Below are 21,860 nucleotides of genomic sequence, written 5' to 3'. Positions count from 1 at the left end.
ACCGCCGCACTTATAGAAAGTAAATAATAAGTAAAATGATAGTTTTCTTTTTGTTACTTATCGTCTACACAAGTTAAAACAGCCTTGTAATACCAGGGTTATAAAAAATTGAGGCGATGAATTACAACCTATACCTTTATACGGTCTTTGGTATTTTGGTCTGATTGCAAGTTTCGGAAAATGCAATAAAGATTATAAGAGAGAGTTAACTGGTGCTGTAATAGTCGAGGTAGGTTTTACGATCCGACTTTGCATATCCTGACAGATGTTCGAACAATAAACCAGCCGCGTGGGCATTGTAAACTAACGTCACAACTTTTATGGTCATGTAAGGTAAGGAGCTTAATCTAAGTATGTATGAACTTGCACCTGACAATATAAATAGTTTGCTTTTAATGTATTTTTTCTTGTATCAAAATTGTTTTCTGTTGTAGTTAAATGTGCAACTTTCATCCCTTAGGTTGTAGGTCCAATCCCCGGCTGTGCACCAATGAACTGATTTTCTATGTGCGCATTTAACATTCGCTCGAACGGTCAAGGAAAACATGAGGAAACCGGCTTGTCTTACACCCAAAAAGTCGACAGGCACAGGAGGCTGATCATCTACTTGTCATCGACAAATGATCAATAAATCTGAGGCCCACAACTAAAATGGCTGTGACGCCACTGTTTTTTTTTTGGAGTGATACAGGGGTGGGACTGTCAATAGCATCTCCAGTCAATCACTGATAAGTATGCGTCATTCAGTTTGACCAATCACATTCAAACTATACGTGCGATCTTTAAATTAATATAGTTAACTTGGACTTTAAGTAAGACAGTATAATAAAATGTCATTAATATTTACCCATACCAATTTTAAATTAGACAATGAAGCCTAAATAAGTAGGTAATTTAAACAAATGTGACAGTCTAAACCAACAAATTTAGTGCATATAACGAAAACTAATGAATAGTTGATTTGAAAGTTTTAGCATGTGGCTTACGCGAAAACGGATGAAATTGCTAAAATTGATTTCACAGACATTCACCGAGCGCGGAGCAGAGCCAGTGACATATTTTATCTTCACTATTTATGATACGAAAAAGTTTTTGTTATTTTTCAACCAAAATATTTCGTCTGGGCTTAGCCTTCGCTTATAAAATGTAAATACGGGCTATGAAATATTTGATCATTCATAGAGCTTTGTTCTCTGAGGTCTTTGTTTATGTGAAAACGAAAAAGCAATTTTTTTAACTTAATAGGATCGTACAATGTTTTGTTTGTCACATGGGAATTAATATATTTCGAGTGAATGTTGATGTTTTTAACGGCGCATTGATCCTATACTTTTATAGTAAAAATAAAAAGAGATTACGATTTTAATCAAACTAGATTCTTCCTAGTTCACCAGTGCGTTTATTTTAAATACCCCGAAGAAAACTAACTTGATATAATTAATTTTACATATGTAAACTTAAAACTTTGGAACTAAATCAGTTAAAAACTTTTATGCAAATGAAACGCTAATAAACTCAAAAATGTAAACTCAAAGTTGATTTAAAATTCGATGCCCCTTCACATTTAAATTTGAAAAGTTGCCTCGTCCATTCGTGCCGACATTAAAAGGGGTATTACTTATGAATCAATAGTTAATGAGTATCAATGGAGGCTTTTGAAACTTGAAGGCTCTGTGTGCAGTCTCCGCGCATCATTAATATTGAAACTTACTCCTCAGTCCATTGTCTCTAGAGTGGTCTGTCTTTATACCTAAAGTCCGCCAGCGGAAACGACTGCTCATTTCCTTTGCGCGAAGTTTTCCTTAATATTATATTAGCTTTGAAATAATATTTCCGTTCATTGCATTTAAAATGATGCAGCTTATTTATACTGGTTATGAGAAAGTACACGTTTTAGTTGCCTTAACATTTTCAGCATTAATTAAATTGTAAATGCTGTGTAATTTGCTCTTGAATGTAAACATCTTTTTGATTAATTTCGTTGAGTAATATTATAAATAGAGCAGTGTTGGCCTAGTGGCTTCAGCGTGCGACTCTCAAACCTGAGGTCGTAGGTTCGATCCCCGGCTGTCCACCAATGGACTTTCTTTCTATGTGCGCATTTAACATTTGCTCGAACGGTGAAGGAAAACATCTGACATGGCTTAGACCCAAAAAGTCGACGGCGTGTGTCAGGCACTGGAGGCTGATCACCAATGCCTATTAGATTTAAAAATGATCCTAAAACATATTCAGAAATCTGAGGCCAAGACCTAAGAGGTCGTAGCGTCACTGAAGCATTTAATTTTTTTAAATATTATAAATGCATTCCCATTTAAAGTTACGCCTCTAAACTTGAAACGTCGATCTGTAGATCTCATATAGAAATAATAATAAACTAATGCTGTTAATTGCAATTATTTGTCTATAATAACATTTATTCTATTAAAGAAACACGTGACATTCAAAGTTAATTGTTTCATATGATGAATTCACCGCCCATAAATGATTTAAAACGATGAATATCGAAGCGTCTAGAAGCTTCATGGTAATTGTTGAGGTCATTAATATTTACGATAATATCTTGGCTCAGATTGACGCGCTATCGTCTTCGACAGGAGATATCGGTTTAATCCGATCAACGTCTTTACGATACGATACGTCATAAACTGCATACGGGCTTAGATATCCCACTATGCAAGTTTGATTCGAACAAGATACTGAAAATTATATCAGTACTTTCATGAGCAGTATTTTTATTGTTATGTGTGTAATTGCTTTTTCGATTTGTGAAGACATCGTGAGAAAATCAGCATTTTCTAAACCCAAAAACCGACCTTAATAAGTCTAAGTTTTCTTGCCGATAAATGAAGATATAAAATACTTAAGCCAAAAATGGGTAGCGCCATAAAGTTAGCCTAGGTTGAAGGATGGAAAAGAAATAGTACTGTTTATAATGACTCAATTTATATTTTATAAAATACAGAAATGCATTTTTAAACGCATAGACACTGCTTGATTTTGGATTGCCATCCCTCTAACTGCTATAGTAAAAATGTACAAAAGCTAAGCTTATTGTAAACCTCAATATTTATACACCAATCGGGTAATATTTTGTAATTAAACCCCTCTTTGATAAAGCGAACCTTCTATATAATAACAACTGTTGCACGAATTCATAAGTATCCATCGACTCGCTCTGAATCAAATTCAAAGGCGCTTTTTGAAAGATACAGTGAATGGGGCGTACGTGCTTACATTAACCTATAGGTAACTTTACACTTATAGTGTTAGGCTCAGCGCATACAATGTAGCTATGAAAGCATATAGGTACTCTTTTGTGCCACCTCTTATCTAGCCTCTTGTAGTGCGCCGCCTGGCTTTCATAATGATGCATCTAGAAACACCTAAAACCGGGTGCATTTTTACACTGTTATTTTCGTCTCAACTGTGGCTAGTAATTAAATTTGAATTATGTTCGAAAAGTGTTTAAAAATGGAACAGTGTTGGTTTTCTGTTCCCGGAATTCCATCACAAATGATCATTATATTAATTGTTGTAGTTAAAGAAGTTATTAATTTATAGTTTATTAGTCAGAACTATTACATTCTCAACTAAAGCTTTAAATTATAGAGCGGAGTTTAGAAACGTGTACTTATAATAAAAATGGATAAACGATACAAATTAAATTGCGCTATGATTGATAGCCGAATGAATTACTGAACAAAACTGCACGTATTTATGTCGCATTGCATTTGAAATTGGATAACGCATAATGTTGTGGTATAAGTCTATGAATAAATAATGCATTTACCTAATTGATCTATTGGAATAGCTTTTGCATATCTGGAATCTAATATATTGATTTGAAAATCCAATACTAATAAAATATTTAAATGAAATCAATTGAGTTAGTGAATACCAATCAAGTATGCAATTAGAAAATGTGGTTTGAAAATGATTACATACATTTTGCAGTTTGGTAAAATTCTTTAATAAATCTTCTTCTTGGAATTGTTTACAGATTTCCGCCTAGCTATGCATCGAATATGTTTCTATAGTTACTGAGCCATCCATGCCTAACACTCGCCGACTTTTTGGTTTTACACATGTTCTTTCCTTGTACAATTCTTAAATTAAATTATTATGATTCATGTGCACTTTTTACTTTTTATTTTTCATGTATCCTTTATTAGCCTAGTTTGTTTTTTGTTTCTGTTTAGTTTCTTTTTTTTGTTAATAACTATATGTAATATGTATTTTTGCACTTCTTGGCTAACCTATCTAATTTAATACATTTTTTTTCCTAAAGCGATAAGGCTGCCAGTTGCCCTTTACATTTAATTATGTTAAATTTTTAAATTGTAATGCAACGAAGTGTAAATAAATAAATAAAATAAATAATTACGCACATATAAAAACGCTTCTAACACACAATCGGAGTTCAAACCCTCCTAAATCGAGCTAACATTGCTCTTCGTTAGATAAAATTCGAGAGTTTGTTTGCACTAAAATTTTGTAATATCCACCAAAATATATCCCAAAACTCGTTCCCAAATGAATCATAACTTCACCAACTAATTATGTTAACTAAATACAGTTTTAAAACACTAAGAATCTTCAATTACGCAGTTATACACGTAATGAAGTTGGAACTTAAGTCAAGTCTCATTATATACACTGACTTTACTCTCATTAGCGGCAAAGTATTTACAATAAAACTTTCGGAGTTCCACTAGTTCACTTTGTTAGGCGAGACTTATCTAAATACTGGGAATACAACACAAGATAACTAACTATTTACTTTGTATCAGATTGCATAAAGAAATAGTGCATTGAAAAGCAAAAGCGCTTTTCTTTTTCCATTTAATATACATGATAAGATGTCCTAGCAGTGTGCATTTCTAAAAAGGATGAGTTCCCGATCCCTCTCGCACTGTCCATGGGCGGTAGTATTACTAAGCATCATGTTTCCCCCGGTACAATAAGAAAATATTCTCAATATATATTTGTCTGATTTGTACGTGAAAATACCTTTTTCATCTTCTATTTAAATCTATCTTGATTATTTAAAAATTAAGCAATCGTTTAACGACTCGAAGTACGTCAAAACTACGTTTCCTTAAGACAATTATTTTACAGAGCATACATAACGCACAGCACTTAATTATCTTATTTATTTTTTAGTATAAATAATTTCTAATTTTTACATGAGTTTCATATTGTAATAATCTACTGTTTGTTCATTGTTAAACGCAGAAGTATTCTCTTACAACAAAGATGTCCACAGAGTATAATATTTATAAATGTTACGTCAACAAAAGGAAGAAAAATAAACAATGGAAGCCGCAAGTGGCATACGATTCTCCGGTGTTGCATGGTCCTACTTAATGAGGCCCCTAGCGGCTGTGATATATCTTCTTACGAGGTACGGCTATTTGCAGTAAAAATCTCAATAGGAAATAAAGCATCATTTTAACTCCAACCACCGAGAGACAGATAAATAACAATAATAAGAAAGGAAGGAAATTCTAAAATGTATGATGTTACTTTATACGATTTTTTTGTATTTTTCGAGCATTCACGCACGAAATCGGCTGTCAATTGTTATTATTGAAATAAAAACATTAAAATTGTCATTGAAAACACTACTTTTATAGTTGAAGTCAATTGTCATCACTGACGTTAAGACGTGCGACATCAACAGTCAATTGTTATTAGACATCAAATCTCTTATCTCAGTAAATGCACCATCATGTACGACGGCACAATAACCTCTGTTATATAGATATTTGAGGTTAAAAGATAAAGCTTACACAAAAAAGGATAACCATAAAACTAAGTTGTTGTATTTTCCAGTATAAAAATCGATATTCCGAAAGTATAATGAGCAGCGTTGGTCTAGTGGCTTCAGCGTTCCAGTCTCATCCCTGAGGTCGCAGGTTCGATTCCCCGCTGGACCAATTGACTTCCTTTCTAAGTGCGTTAACATTCGCTCAAACGGTGAAGGAAAACATCGTGAGGAAACTGGCTTGCCTTAGACCGAAAACGTCGACGGCGTCTCAGGCACAGGAGGCTGATCACCAACTTGCCTATTAGATTAACAAATAATCATGAAACAGATACAGAAATCTGAGGCCCAGACCTAAAAAGGTTGTAGCGCCATTGATTTATTTTGATTAATTCCAAAGGTATAATCGACGTTATTAACGCTCCAAAAGTGCACGATAATCTACCTTAAACTATGATGTATTCATATTGAATGACATTTTGCCAAGATATTTTGAAATAACGCCATAAAATCATATTACATTATCGAAGACAGATTATTATTCTTAAAGTGAATATTCGGAGGGTTAATGTTTTATGAAAATAAGGAAAAATGTCTTGAAAATATGTGACAAATCCTCTTGATCCTTCGTCTGAAGAAATATAAACATGAGAAACACGTTTTGTTATTTCGCAACAAAGTTAAAACCTACTTTTTTAAGATGTCAAGTTAGGTTTGTATTGAATGTCAACTCTGGGAAAATGAAATATATACGTGAAAAGTTTTTATTAACTCTCTTATTACGTTGTAAATTACTCCTAGTTTGGGTAGACTAAACCAACGGATTTAAGACCAAATTACTAAGATCAATGTTATAGGACTTTGATAACAACTTGATGTTAACTAAAAGATCAGAAATCATTGTGAAAAAAATATAGGTTTAGTTTCACAAATCACACAACACACACCCATACAACTTTATTTCTATAGTAATCTAATTGACATAGATAGTGAGCCTAGCCCTAGCAAATGGGCATGAGACTCACCTGATGTTGAATGATACTCATGATACTCTCAATGCCAGAGGGTCTGGGAGTTCGTTTCCGGGTATTTTAACATTATTTTTAATATTAAATTGTTCTTTTAAAGAAAACACTTTTTAACCGGATTGAAGTTATGTTTTTCGAGGTTTCGCGTGCTTTACAGCGTGCGTGGTTACGGTTAAATTTAAAATGATGTAAAATAATTATTGTAAATTAAAAACATAACTTCAATCCGGTTAAAAAGTGTTTCCTTTAAATGTGTAAAGGTTATGTCAATAAAAGACAATACTATTAAATTGTTCTTCATATTAATTTATCCAATCATGATAAATACACATTATTTGATACTTTTTATATAGGATCCGATTCTTAGCTTGATATACAGATACTATAATAGTAGCCGTGTACTCAGAAGGCGTAACATATATATATACTTTATAGGAATTTTATAGTCCCACATTAATCCAACAAATTTATGAAAAATCTTAAATATCGTACAGGTAAGCGACGTTAGAAATTCATCTTACACGTGTTCTACGAAATTTATTCCAGCTTAGCATAGAATAATATACCTCAGGCATTTCGTGACATAAATTAACTCGTGTAAATTAAATATTAATATCATACACGACATACGGCGCTGTACGTTCTTATTCTAATACTGACGCACCATATGTTACGGCCAATATCTTGTATGTTGCATATCAATGACATCATATACTCCTGTTAAAACTCTGATGAATTTATTAGAGGAAGCATTATATAGATTTAATTTGAAAGTTCGTTTTAATCACTCACTTTTTATAAGGTACTTAAATGAATAGGAAATATTCTTTTATACAAAATTTAATACGTAAATCAATCAACAGTGAATCCTGAGTTACATAAGGTATTTTGTCAGATATGAGATTTCATGCAATAACTTATATTTGAATAAACATGGGGTAAATCGTACCAAGCGACATTGCCATCAGGATATACACGGAAACGTCTTCATAAAGGAATATGTTTACATGTTCGTCAACAGATCTGAGACAAAATTGTCACGCCGGAGGCTACGGACTATTATGAAAACTTCACAGGTACAAGTTTGGCACAACCAATTTGTACTCACAAAACAAATATAGCTTTTGCACTTTCCACGCTACGGAATATTACGTTGTGGCTTACTACAGAAGAATATTTTCGCCTAAAATTTGTTGTCAAAAAATTCAGTACAATGTTCAACTCAATTCGAAATTTAAATATGTGATATTCTTACGGGAGATTACTTAGCAAAAAGTTTTGTAAACAGCAGATTTTATTAGATCCTAGTATTTATTTTAACGTAAATACAAATTGTATTTTGTATGCTACGCTAGACAGAAGTAGGAATGCATATAAAAATAAATCTTCACTAACAAAACCTCATTATTCTTAATTAAAAATAACATTTTAAAAATAAAGCTCAATTAATTATAAATAGATAAAAGGATTTCATAAAAACTGTATTAATATTTTCCCACAGAGAACTAAAAATAAAACCATCCCTCTTGAACATGAAGCTGTAAAGAAAAATAAAATAAGCATTTCGATAATAAAGATACAAATTTCAGATTTAATTAATACAAAATTAATACAGGTTGCGACAAAAACATAAATTTCGCAGTGAGATTGTACACAATTATTTAAAGTCATTATCCAAGTCCCTGAGGGCTCGTAATGACTATCTTGACTCAATTATTAGCATCCACAGCCGTAAAGCAATTACTCTAATAGTCCACTTAATAGCAACGTTCGAAGTAAATATTACACATTATACTTATTGAGAAATCCTTGTTTATGTACATAATTATTTTCCCTAATAGCAGGCCCAGGATCCCGACTCTTGTTTCATCACTAATGAACCCAGATGTAACAGATATTCTATGACCCACACTAATATATTCTAATCGTTATTATCCCCGCGGAAATAAACTCGAGAAAATCTTCTAGAAACATCCAATTAATTTTGAATGAATTTATTTTTAGTAGAACGTGATACGAATATCATTTTGCCAAACGCCGTAATTAAATGATATTATTGGTGTTGAGTGCATGATAAAATGTGGTGTACTGTAATAAATGGACCTATTAATTGTACTTCAGAATAAATTATACAAGATTATCATCAACAATATGTTCGTTTGAAAGGGCTAAGTCTTATGGTTCTCTAGCACGTATAGGTAATTATAGTGCGAAGGAACAATAATTTTATTCACGCAACTTTGATAGGACCCGGCGGAACCGACTTTTCCGTACCCTTACGCACCATAATTTATGTAAAGATAAAAGATACAAATGTTTATTATTAACGAAATCTTAGAAAAAATAAATGCTACATTCAACCGCTCATGTTACTTATATTACAGCGATTTGTCTCTGTAACTCAACGATATGACTCACATTTGTAAGGCAAAACATCTCAATCGCTATTTGATTCATTCCGTAACTCGTGTACTGAATAAGAAATAAGTAGGATCTTGATAGTTGTTCTGTTTAAGTACTATCAACTCGTAGAAATGCTAAAAAGCACGTTCGCAGGACTAAAACTGAGTTAGGCAAATACTTCTAATCTTTCGCTCGGAGCGAAGTTGCACGCAAGCTTTGTAAACAGCGGCGAGGTGACTTTATTTTGCATCAACTAACTCGAGTCGGGCAAGGAATGTGATTACACCATCGCGCCCACCCGCGGAATCCTCACCTTTATTCAACTTTTTCTTAACTTCTAGTGGTAACATTGAGTTCAAAAAAGCAATTTCCCGCTCCCAACTCTTTATGGTAATGCTCTGTCCCGTCCATAGTTTTATTTAAAATTGTGCAATACTTGTTTGGAACTGTATCTCTGGTTTTCAGGTTTATTCAATGTTTGTTTCAGTATGGTAAAATAAGAGATATTTGGCGTAAATTTAGAGAGAATATGATAGGAACAGCAATGAGTATTTGTTTGTAACGGATAGTGAGCGCAGTTGCCGGCAACCCGGATGCTATGGTTCCGGGCCGACTCGGCTTATCAGGCTCGATAAGACTGGCTTCAACAGACATTATATGTCCTACCGCGTTACCCATTACAGTAAAAATTTTAACAAACATTTTATTTGCAATTTTAATGAAAAATCAAGTAAGTTTTTGAATGGTATATTAGTTAATACGGTTATAATCTTGGACAATCTGTTTTCTGAAGGCGTAAAGAAAGAGAAATGGACATAGTAGTTAACCTTGTAGAATAATGTTTACTTAAAATTACTAATGGAACGGATTTTTACAATTTAAATTAAAATTCAGCGGGTGTATCGTGGAACTGTTAATCGGATTTTTATGAAGCCGTCGCGTTAAGCGAGATAAGTCGTTATCCGAAATTAGTTCGCAACTACGGTATCGAAACTTGTACACGGCTCGATTGGCCCAATCTGTGTAATATTACACAAGTTCTTGATTAAATTTAATAAAACCAAGACGGTTACCTAATTGCGCGGGCGAGTTTCATTAACGACTCTTCGATTCTCACCGAGTTTTGCCTCTTTCCATCGATCTGTCGCTAGAATTTCCCGAACACTCGGAATTTTAATGGTATAATTAAGGTTTTAGATTGGAGGATTCGAAGAGGTAACATCCGCGAAGAGTCAGCCGAGGTATCATTAATTTTCTCAAAGTAATTTGTGATGTGTACCGATCTTATTACTCTGACAAATGCTTTAATATCCGAACCAAAAATACATTTTATATACCTTTTAATCAACAACTAAATACAGATAATGACAAAAACATCAATAATTCCACCGTATAATGTTTAATACAGCGTATAAAATAACGTAAACTAATTTACATCAAAATAATTGAAGCTTACAATTTTCCAGTGGCATCATAACATGTTTTACAAACTTATCAACCGATCAACATACAACACGGGTCCCTTTAATAACAGTTATTAAGGTTTACACCTCGTTAACTCGAATCAAAATCGCAACACGAAAGCACGGCGTGGTTGTTGCTTATTAAACTACGGTGAAGTTTAAGTACTATCTCCTATTAATAATGTATCAGCATTGCAGTGAAACGCTATTGAATTATTGGAAACTATTCGGAAAATCACTACTACAATTTTAAAGTATAGATTAAATATGCTGAATGTTCTGTTCCATGATCATTTGTCAATCTAATAGGCAAGTAGATGATGGCTGACACTCGCTGTCGGCTTTATGGATCTAGCCGGTTTCCTCATGATGTTTTGTTACCGTTTGAGCGAATGTTAAATGCGCACATAGAAAGAAAATCCAATGGTGAACAGCTGGGGATCGATAATACGACCTCAACGATGAGAGTCACTGAAGCCACTAGGCCAACACTATATACTAGAATTTATTAATTAAAGTTTCATTTGTTTGTTGGAGTCTAGGATTTCATTTTTGTATTGTGTAGTGGAAGGCTGTAAACATGACGCTACGACCGAACATAACGCGGGATATACCAGTGGGTACTTTTAGTATTTTATTAATAACACACAAAAACTAACAATTTGTAGTTTTGATATCTTATTTTGAAATAGACAAACACATTAGTTTTAATGCTTTATTCTGTTTAGGTCTAGTCACAAGGTCCACAAATATAAGTGGGATACATGATTTAAAAAACCTATTTATTCGCAATACACGGTACACTACAAAATGTATAAAGTAGTTATAAAAATTACACGTTGTTCAGTGTAGCAAATACTTTTATATGAGCGAACTTGTAAAAAACATGAGTAAAAGCGAATCGGAAATAAAACCAGTATTAATTTAATCGAAACTCCTCTTCATTAGTTTCAGTCGTGCGGTTGAGTTGCCAGACAAATAAAAAAATGTTTGATCTCGCAATCGTTGTACCATTGGGGCGGTGATACATAACAATTGTTCATTTTACTTTATCCTTCTATGATGAGTGGGAATGTTTTAAACTACTTCGTTAACAGAATCATTATCGATATATTTCATATAGTTTTTTATATGACAATTGTACTTTCCAGGTGGTACCACAAACATATCTATAATAAAATGATCGTATGTTTTTAGAAGGAACTGTCATTTTAGTAGAACCACTTGTGTATTACATTCTTATGTAACAGGAGGCAACCGTGGACACTCACATTTCCGGGAAGATCGCATGTGCGTTGCTGGCCTTTTAAGAAATGGTACGCTCTTTTGTTGAAGGACTCTAAGTTGAATTGGTACGGAAATACATCAGTGGCAGGTTACAGAGTGGTGGTGCGCGGCAAAAATTGCCTTAAGAAACGCTCAGTCGTGGAACAATGGACGTCGAGGTGATACAGATAGTATTTTGTATTCTGCCAACCGATGATGAAACTCAGCTGCATCTGCTTTTTTTCCATAGCGTTTTTTAAATACATTTTGTATCACTTTTGTAAGTTCACTTCATTTGTGAAGTCTATATATGTAATGAGTAACTAATGTATAAAATGTTGCCATATCTGCAGTTGTTTTTTCGATGTGATTACAATGAAAAAGGATTTAACTTCCTGTGAATTAGACTTTCTATCCTATGGAAAACTCAAAATATTGTGAATCATTTTATAAAAAAGGCTCTGAAATGCATCCGTTCCAATAGCTCATAACTTTGAAACGGCCCGACGCATTTCATCAAATAAGACTAAAAAGTAAATTGAACTTTTAATTAAAATTGATTTGAATCGGCCAATCCGATAAATGAACAAACCAACACGTATAACATTGATAAATATTTATTTTCCCTATGTGCCTGTGTTTCTAATTTACTAACATAATTATTTACTAATTTACATCCACAAAATTTATCGTTTGATCTCATGTCAAACAGCACGCTTACCTAATTCCACAATATTAAGCAAATACAACCTTAATCAGATTGAAGCCTTTACAAAACTTTAATTAATATTGGACGCGAAAAATTGTATGCAAAAAATCGTTATTTATAAAGTGTCGCTGCATTTTTTGTCTTCGGCGTGAAAGCGAACTGGGTCGAGAAGGTTGAAGTAACGTCATCAAATTAAAACTTGAATAATAACGATAGTGTTTAAAGAAATTGTTAACGTTCGCATTATAATAAGCTGAGAGATAGCTATAGTATGTATCTATGTAGGGTGCACTCGACTCGAGTGGCCTACCACGTTCGTTAGCGGCCGCGCAGCGAAGGCTCTCTATCCTACTCTAGAGATCTTTTCATTAGGAAGTAATTCAGAGTGCCGGGCACTCTTCCGCTTCATTCCTCCACGTTCCTACTGAGAGTGCTCGTGGCCTCACTGAATCAGGTAGAGCTTTTGTGACAAGATTAAAGCTTTCTTAGAGACGACACGTTTTCTAAATAAATACACAACAACGTTTAAGCTTCATATGGCGAAGAGTTAAAATTAACAAATATATGGTTTTGCTCGTGAAATCACAGTCTAGTAGGGGTTGTTAGAGGGTGGGTAGGGGGTCCAGGGGTGAGGGCAGACACCTGTAAAGCATTGACACCCCTGTGTTGATATTTCATTTCCGGGAGCGTTATTTTTTGCGAAAAACAAATATTTTAAAATAGAGAAGTGTATCGTGGAATAGTCGGTATTTCACTTTTGATAATGTAAGGCTTAAAAATATCTACCTAAGGTTATACAGTAAAATCTTCCATTTTTTATCTTAAACTAGCATAGCAAAAAAAATACTAAAATTACAACATACAAAACAAACACAAATCTTCCCTCTAATCACAATAATTTCGCAAATACTTTTGTGTGTTATATCTCTTGTTTCGTTACGAGATGGTATAAGAGTACACACAAACACCACAAACTATAAACACTTACTACAAAGAAAGTCATATAAATACAATTTAATTGTGTCTAGAGGTGTTAAGTTATTTTATTTAAGGCTTGAAATTTGACGTCGCGCAGTATCAACGTCTATTCCCGGAATCTTGTGCCAAAATTATTTCTAGTAACGTCACATTCAAGAACGTATTCAGCCTGTGGACTCAGTCGACTGTAAAAATTGTGCAGGATTTTGTAATGCATTTCACGTTTGCAATATAAGATTTTACGTATCTAAGATAATTATTTTCTTTTGTGATTTTCAAAGTGTAAACTGAATTCTTTTAATAAGGTTTGTATTTATAAATAGTGAGTAGTGTCGTTTAGGCGACTCTTAACTCTGAGGTCGTGTGTTCGAATTGATGTGCATGTGATTTACAAAAAAAAATACCGGGATGATTCACAATATACATGTGTCAGGCAAAAATATTAAGGAAACGGAAGTAATTTGTGACCAATACCAACAAAGAACCTTATAGTTAGCGGCACTGCGTTATTATGGTTATTTATGTATTTGTTTTGTGTTTTGTATTGTTCTCCCTATAATGTTAATGTGCTTCTATTTTGCACGTTCATACTAAGTGTTTGTTTTTAATATGTCAAGTGAATCATGGTGTAATGGTTGCAGTTCCTTACAATTTTCTTGTTCACCAAAAACTTTATTAAAAAGAGGAGCGAAAAGTTTCTTGCCAGTTCTCGCCCGCTCTGTTTTTGATTTGGGAACTGGTACTAAATGTTAATTTAGATCTTTTTATTTAATATTGACGTTCATAAGTATACTAAATTTATTTTACAAAAGATACCAAAATATATAAAAATACTTATTATTTATAAAATGGTTGCATTATCCCCACTAATCGATTAGAGAAATAATGTGATTCTAGTACATAAAAAATGAAAATATGAATCGTTATTCAATTGTTTTTATTATTCATTTATTACTGACTATGACTTTAATCATATCAACTTTCAATAGCCTAGGTAGAACTTGATTTTTATTAATTTCGACTGTGATTTAACAACAAGAATTTTACATCTTAATTTATTACTGTGAATCCAAGCATTCTAGCATGTAATTAGTGCAATAACAAACAACGTTATAGTGACCTTAAGTAGACGCTACGATTAAGCTGGGTTATATCACTTTAGAGTACCCAAGGCGCGCGGGTCCGATTTAGTACACCCAGAATGGGCAATAAATGTAATAATTATCTTAATTGTTACATTTATTTAGATTTGAACAAGAAATATACACATTCAATCCTTATTTGGATTCGTTTTGAAATATCAACCTAATTGTGGTTTATGCATATGGATTACCACTTAATAGATGTTTTGAGGTCGCTGCATATAATTACTCGAGGCGTACGCAAAAGGCGTATCGTAGCGATCAATCTCTAGCTTATCAGCGAAGAATCGCGCGTGTGTCGGATCGTAGTAGGTTCTGCGTTTTATCGCACGGTCGATCGCACAATGCGATATTAGCACCATTCGTCTTTGTCGTAGCGTTTTCTAATTTGAATAATCGCAGGTGAGAATACGAAATGATCAAACCCTCAAACATTAAACGAAGATACCCGTAGCATCAAAACAAAAAATCAAGCTAAAATTGTTGCATGCCTACCGACAATAACGCAATTTCCGGATCTATTTGACAAATAAAACAACTGCGCACAAAAGAAGGGAAAAATGAAAACAGTGAGAATTTTCTCATTACGCCACAAATCAACTGTTAAAGCAAATATTTAAAAAGAGAAAGGAATTCGCAGACTACAAAACGTTCTTCATCCCTGGCTACTGGGAAACGTGAAATCCGATTTAATTTATTTTTATCGCGGGGCTTTATAATTTCATTTTCGCACTTTCCATTTCGAGAGAACGCCCGCGCCGCGGACCGGCTCTCTATCCGAATGAGATCTCTACGAAATCAGGTACAAAAGAACGATAATGAACGCTCACTGCTTGCTACGTAATCTAAATTATTATACGAGTCGAAATTCTTACTTGGCAGCGAAAGAAATCTACTTTATCTCGGGCACCAGGAGATGTTTAATAAAATTAAAAAGTCTGAGTCTGAGGAGGCCCCTTCGATGTTTACGATGCTCTCTAACAGTATTTCGATTCTAATTTTCTTTCGTCTGTCGGCAACAGCGTTTTTAATCGACTGTAAGTATTTCGAATTAAATGGCTATTAAGGCATCGAGAATACCAATTAAATAGAAATGTAGAATTGTCATTTAAATAGAAACTAATATTATACGGCGCTGCGGGTTGCAACGTTCTATAGATGATATTTATTGCAATTTTCTGAATACGGCTAATAGGCGCGGGCGCGAGGCGCTACCGTCTGTATGGCGCCACTCTTCGATTCCTTTTATACTGATTTCATATTACGTCTGCCTTTTCCTGCCTAAAACGGTGGATTTATTAGGTATATTTGTTACTTAACTATTAGCTTAAAGTGAAACTTGATGTATATATTATGTAACTTTATTAATTTAGTTTAATAAGGAAACAAAAATAGCAATTTCCATCGGAGATTGTCAGATAACTGAAATGATATGCAATTAAACAAATGCAGCATGTAAAGCGCTTGTGTCGGCAGGAATGAGACCCGTCGAGCGACTCGGCCCGTATTGTTTCCCATACTGATTATATAAACGTACTTTTAGTACACAATTAAATTTTAACTGTTCCTAAAATTGTGCCGAGTAAGCGCAGCGCTGTATTTCATTTCAACGAGGCGTAACTAACTCTCTTAAAGGATTTCCATTAAATTAGTCTAAATTGTACGAATGCAAATATTTAGATTCAGATAGGTGAAAGACAGCTGAATCCTGATATGAATAGCAAACGGAATCAATGTTGAATATGAAAACTCAGAGGTTTAAAATACGCTCTTGACGAAAGCCGACACAGAGCATCGAAATAACAACGCCCCGCAGATGTCTAAGTTAAATAAGATTTAATATTCTCATCTGCCAGGAAGTTTCTTCAAGGAGCGTGTGTAATCAAAATCTGCAAGGGGAAACTTTCAACTGGAATCTTCATGCAATTGCAGAACCTTCCCGGTAAAAAACTAAAATGAAGTTCTCGTTTAAACTAATTTCATTCGAAACTTTCTGTTAGAATAGGTTTTTTCATGTTCCCTAGTTTTTACTCGAAACAACTTGTTTACAGTTTAAAAATCAATTTCTTAGAACTTACAGAATAGGTAACTTGCGAGGTGTTTACTTGAGGCGGGCGCGACGCGGAAATGTGAACTGAAACTTTAAGTTTTCCTTTAAAAATTTTCAGTTTAAAATTATGTTGCTCGTGCATTTTTTGGTGCGACAAGTACAACTAGAATAATACCGAGTAAAGCCACGTTGTTTATTGTTAAATCTTTATAAAAAGTATTAACTTCGATTTCGAGAAAATTACATTTAAAAGATCTCTCGACTGGAGACATAATTGAGCGTTCTTAAGAGTCCAGAATAATTGATACAAATTGTTGCGAAACAAATAAAAATCGTAAAGTGAGTTTAATGTTAAGGCCAAGATTCTCAAGATAGAAAAACTATTAAACGTGACTAAGTACATTTGCGACAGAGTGGAGTGGCCCTTGTCCTTCAAGAGCGCAATTAGTTCGCTTTTTGCTGCACTCGGATATTTTGACTAATGATTGGACGCGGAGTGAACAGCGACGCTATTTTTGTTCACAACAAACGCTGATTTATAACGTTGTACGAGTTTTCCTCATTCAGATATTCCTTATAAACTTGTTTTCATAAATTCATAATTATCATTAGGGTAAATAAACTCATGAGCGTAAAGACTTTAAATCTACAACATAAAGAAGAGCGATGTTTTATAAATGACCCGCTCATTAAATAAACTCTACTCACATATTATTAAACTTGGCAAAAACTTAACTATTTTAGTAAGTTGAAATGATAAACGCATTTATGGAAATGAGCGTCCATTCGTGGTAAGTATTCACTTAAATCGTACTTAAAGTGAAGCTCATTTGAAAGATGCACACACATTAAAACGTAATAACACTAGCACGCGTTCATAACATGCAAATGCGAGGGCGGGGCACAAGAAACTTGGCAGCCAGCGAGCGGTCGCCCGATCCTGCAAATCTGCACACTTTGCTTATCAGCTCTGATTCATAACGACGCGCGTACATACACCAACAATACACACGAACATCGTACAAGTGTGATGTCACTTAGTGAATATGCTTCTCGACATCATTTTATTTTGTGGATAAGCACGCTCCTACGACCGAGGGATTCACCGACGCTTTGTCGGGGAAGAAAAGAATAGATCGTGATGAGAAATGTACCGGAATAATTTATCTTCGGGTTAGTTTAGAGAGCGAAGCCTGTCTCTGGCAGAATTGCGTGGCCTACGGCTTATTTCTAATTCAGGGTCGCATTTTCGAAGGGAAAATAAAGCGCCGCGCGTGAATAACTGAATAGAAACGATGACTAGTTAAGTTCCAAAGTGGAAGCGATGGCGCCATCCCCGTTCGACCTAAAATATATCGTACCTGTATCACTCAAAACAAGGAAATAGAAACGTAGCGGCAACAACAATATTTTTTCGAGTGTAAGTCGTTACAAATATACAGATAACCGGCGCACGTGCCGTTTATGGAGGAAGATGTTGAGGGCGACGCGAGCACAAAGCGCCTGAGATTTATTGGCTCGCCGTAAACATATATAAGAGGAAGTTTGTACTCTTGAGCTCAACAAATGGCAATATTTAACGTTCAACTATTTCCATCAATTTGTACTGGCAAGAAAGGAAAAACTTAAATTGGAGCGATTAAAGCGAGCGCTCCACCGTGATTGATTTGTCCGAAAGTATCAGTACTCGCTGCGTGCCACTGTGCCTCCATTGGCAATTGTGCCCCTAGATTTATTTCTGTTTCCTCATTTTTATTGCGTACTCAGATCTTATAACGAAATAGTTACGGCTGTTAAAAGGTTTTATTGGTTAACCTTCGACGTATGTGGTCATAAAATAGATTCGTAACCAAAGAAGCGTACGCGTTCCGAAAGATTTATAACTGAATCACGTGAAAAAGAAACAAATTTGCCCTATAGAAGAATATAAAACCGAAGATATAGCATAAATTTATAGGCAAATTGTGGAAATCTCAGTATAATAAAATATATTCTATTGAATATTGTATGAAAAGAGTTTTACGGCTCCCGCTCATTTCCTTCCACTTTACAACCTTTTATACGATACCTTATATTAAAAGTAATGACCAGTCCAGTTCTGAGATGTATCGACCCTTACCTGAAACGAAAAAAGAGAGAATTAAATTTCAAGCTCATCCAAGGAAAGCCGACATTCACGCACAATTAAAATACTTAATATCTCGGTGATTACATTTAAAACGGCGCAGAGCTCCCTTGCTGGCTTAGAAGCAAATTCACTTAATTTACGTTCGTTGAAGATCTACTAAAACTTTACGCACTTAATAAACTGCTGGCTGAATTAAAATTCCTCCGGTTTAGTAACAATTGTGTCGGAACGTCGTTAGCTGTCTCAGAGTTATTTATAAGGGCCACGCCTCGGTTGCGTTGATTTATCTACAAAAATAATGACATCGGGTGCCGCTAATCAAAATTAACAAGTAAATGTTTGAGTGGGTTGCCGCGCTATTGTTTAAATATGCAAATTATTTTTGAGAAGTTCCCTTCCAGGTTGTTGAACACAAATTGGTGTCACCTTCTCGCTGCGTTTTAGCAAGTTTCAGTGTTGAGAATAAATAATAACTCAGTCGCTGTTTAGCCGGGAATCGTAAATCAGGGTAAGACGAAATTTTCGTCTAATGTAAATGTAACAATGGCGCATAGTTTTGAGATGTCTTTAACAAACTCGTATCGTTGTTTGAATGAGTCTTATTTGTATCTGAGCGCCTAAGTTTTAGAGGTTATATTTGCGCTCGGAGATACAACGTGCTCGTTGTCTTATTGTAATTGTTACATAATTAGGTAAGTTTTACAAGTACTTCAAGCTAGTATTCTCTTGTTTATAAAATTATTACAGACTTGAGCTTAAAAGCTTATATAAACTTGTATAAGCGAATAAAATAGAGATTTACGAAATGAAGACTTAACGTACAAAGTGATTTTTTGTTTTTAATACTCTATCGTACGGTGAAGGAAAACGTAAGGAATGCCTAAACCCAAAAAGTCGACGTGTGTCACACAAGGCTGATCACCTACTTGTCTATAAGAAAAAAACAAATGATCACGAAAGAGACACACATATCTGAGGCTCATATCTAAGGATTTTAGTGTTATTCTACCTACAGTATTATTGAATAATAATTGACTTAGTTAAAAATTTCCTGTATATACTTTAACTTCAACAAAATAAGTTTAGAAAGATTTATTTTATGCCTTATTGTTACAAAAAAACCTTCTAATTGGTAATTTAATATCAACATACGTTTTTTTTTCATTAAGTGAAGAAATATAAATATGTGAGCGTTGCAGAATTCTTATTGAAACAATTAACTGGATGAAATAAATCAAAAAGCAATTAACAAGGCGGCACAAATGTGTTTCTAATAACATTTGAAAAGCCGTTAGTTCATTTCTGGGAGAGGTTTATCAGTAATTGAACGAGAGCAGTTACATGGAGTCTGGGATTATATTTGCAAGTTGTTTGACCCTTTTCGGAACATGTAGGATTATAATTCGAATTAAACTATTTTATTTATATCACATTCTAAATGGATTCCATTGTTTATGTAAACACATTGTTACGTTTAATTGGAATATATAATTTATTGTTTATCTGTGTTTGTGCGTAATACAGCATGGCAAGTACATAATAAGCAGATAAAATTTGTAAACTGTTTGTGTAAGATATATTTGTATATCGGCAAGTTTAGGTTGAAAATTTATTTATAGTAATTTATATTATTTAGTAGCTTTTCTAAACACTTAATGAAGCCCATCACCTGTTTGCTGATACAAAAACATCGATTTTGAAGTAAGAGACCTTTCATTAAGTTATTAGAAAACCTTATTTTTATCATACGGATAAAATGTGAACTCAAAAATATATTTTGAACCTAAGTACATCCATAAACTAATTTGTAAATAAGAAATAGTTATTATACTTTTCACTATTTAAAATTACATGTCCAAATATTTTTGTTATTTATTCACCGTTCAATTATTAAATGCATTTTTCATGACAGAGAAAAATATAGCTAAAATTTAAAAGGAAAATTCATATTAAAATAAATTAAATAATAATTATTACAACCAGCGAACAGTAATTTACAAATTGACACGTGTAAACTACACGAAATGATACAATTACGACAGTTTTATTACTGCTATTATTACATTGTGTAATCGCGCTTCGATATAGTGCATTCGGACACGCGACCTATTCCCGCACACTTCATAAATATGAACGCATTTCAGAAATATTAAAGTGCGATTATCGTATATTTACTGCTACTTAAGCTAACAATAAAACGCAAGACCCGCAACTTACAGTGAAGAATTAAAGTTAGTTCTAACCGCCGCTTATTATTAAGTGTGTTGCCTTTAATATAACTAAATAATATATAATTATAATAACACTATATTTTGTTTTTTTTTTGCTCGGTGCAAAGTACAATTGCATAGCGTGCGAGTGATATATGAATGTTGAATGTCAGTTGCGGTGTGTGTATGTGTGCTTTAAATAAATAAATATTTATTAATATGAACATAGTCGGTCTTACTAATAAAGATTTATGCACATCGTATAAGCCTGTTATAAGAAAAATGTTACTAATAATGTCTGAATTGACAAGGTTGATGTATACTGCTGTTATAACAAGTGTCTGGTTTGTATGAAGACTTGTACAATGCTTATACAACGCAGAGGCCTAGTTTAACGGGTGTATAAGACAAAAATTGCGTAATTTCATCTGATTTCGCGTTTGACAGCATTTTTTGACTGTTTAGTTCAAGGAAAGATTTAAGTTAGTAGATATTTGTGTTTGTTGAAAATAGATTTAATAGATCAAATAGAAGATTTAGATAATATTGATATGCAGCTAATACATACGATTGAAGATTTGCCGCCTCCAAGGAAAGTCAAAGAACATACCAAACTCGGTGCAATCCGTTATTACTTTCGCATGGCGATTTCAAAACAAAATACCGCTTTTCAAAGAAGTATGTTATGAAGATCTGTGACAGAGTGCGAGCTG

The 21,860-nt window shown here is 33.9% G+C and overlaps 1 protein-coding gene across 14 annotated transcripts in view; it reads right to left on the bottom strand.

Annotated features, from left to right (window-relative positions):
* The window catches only part of LOC125053054 (RNA-binding protein Musashi homolog Rbp6), a 480,872-nt gene that overhangs the window by 40,178 nt on the left and 418,834 nt on the right, over positions 1–21,860 (bottom strand). The gene's annotated exons all lie outside the window — the stretch shown is intronic.

The sequence above is a fragment of the Pieris napi genome, chromosome 10 (genome assembly GCF_905475465.1).
Source record: "Pieris napi chromosome 10, ilPieNapi1.2, whole genome shotgun sequence".
Lineage (NCBI taxonomy): Eukaryota > Metazoa > Arthropoda > Insecta > Lepidoptera > Pieridae > Pieris > Pieris napi.
The sequence above is the reverse complement of the archived record's forward strand: the minus strand, read 5'-3'. Positions and strand labels throughout refer to the sequence as shown.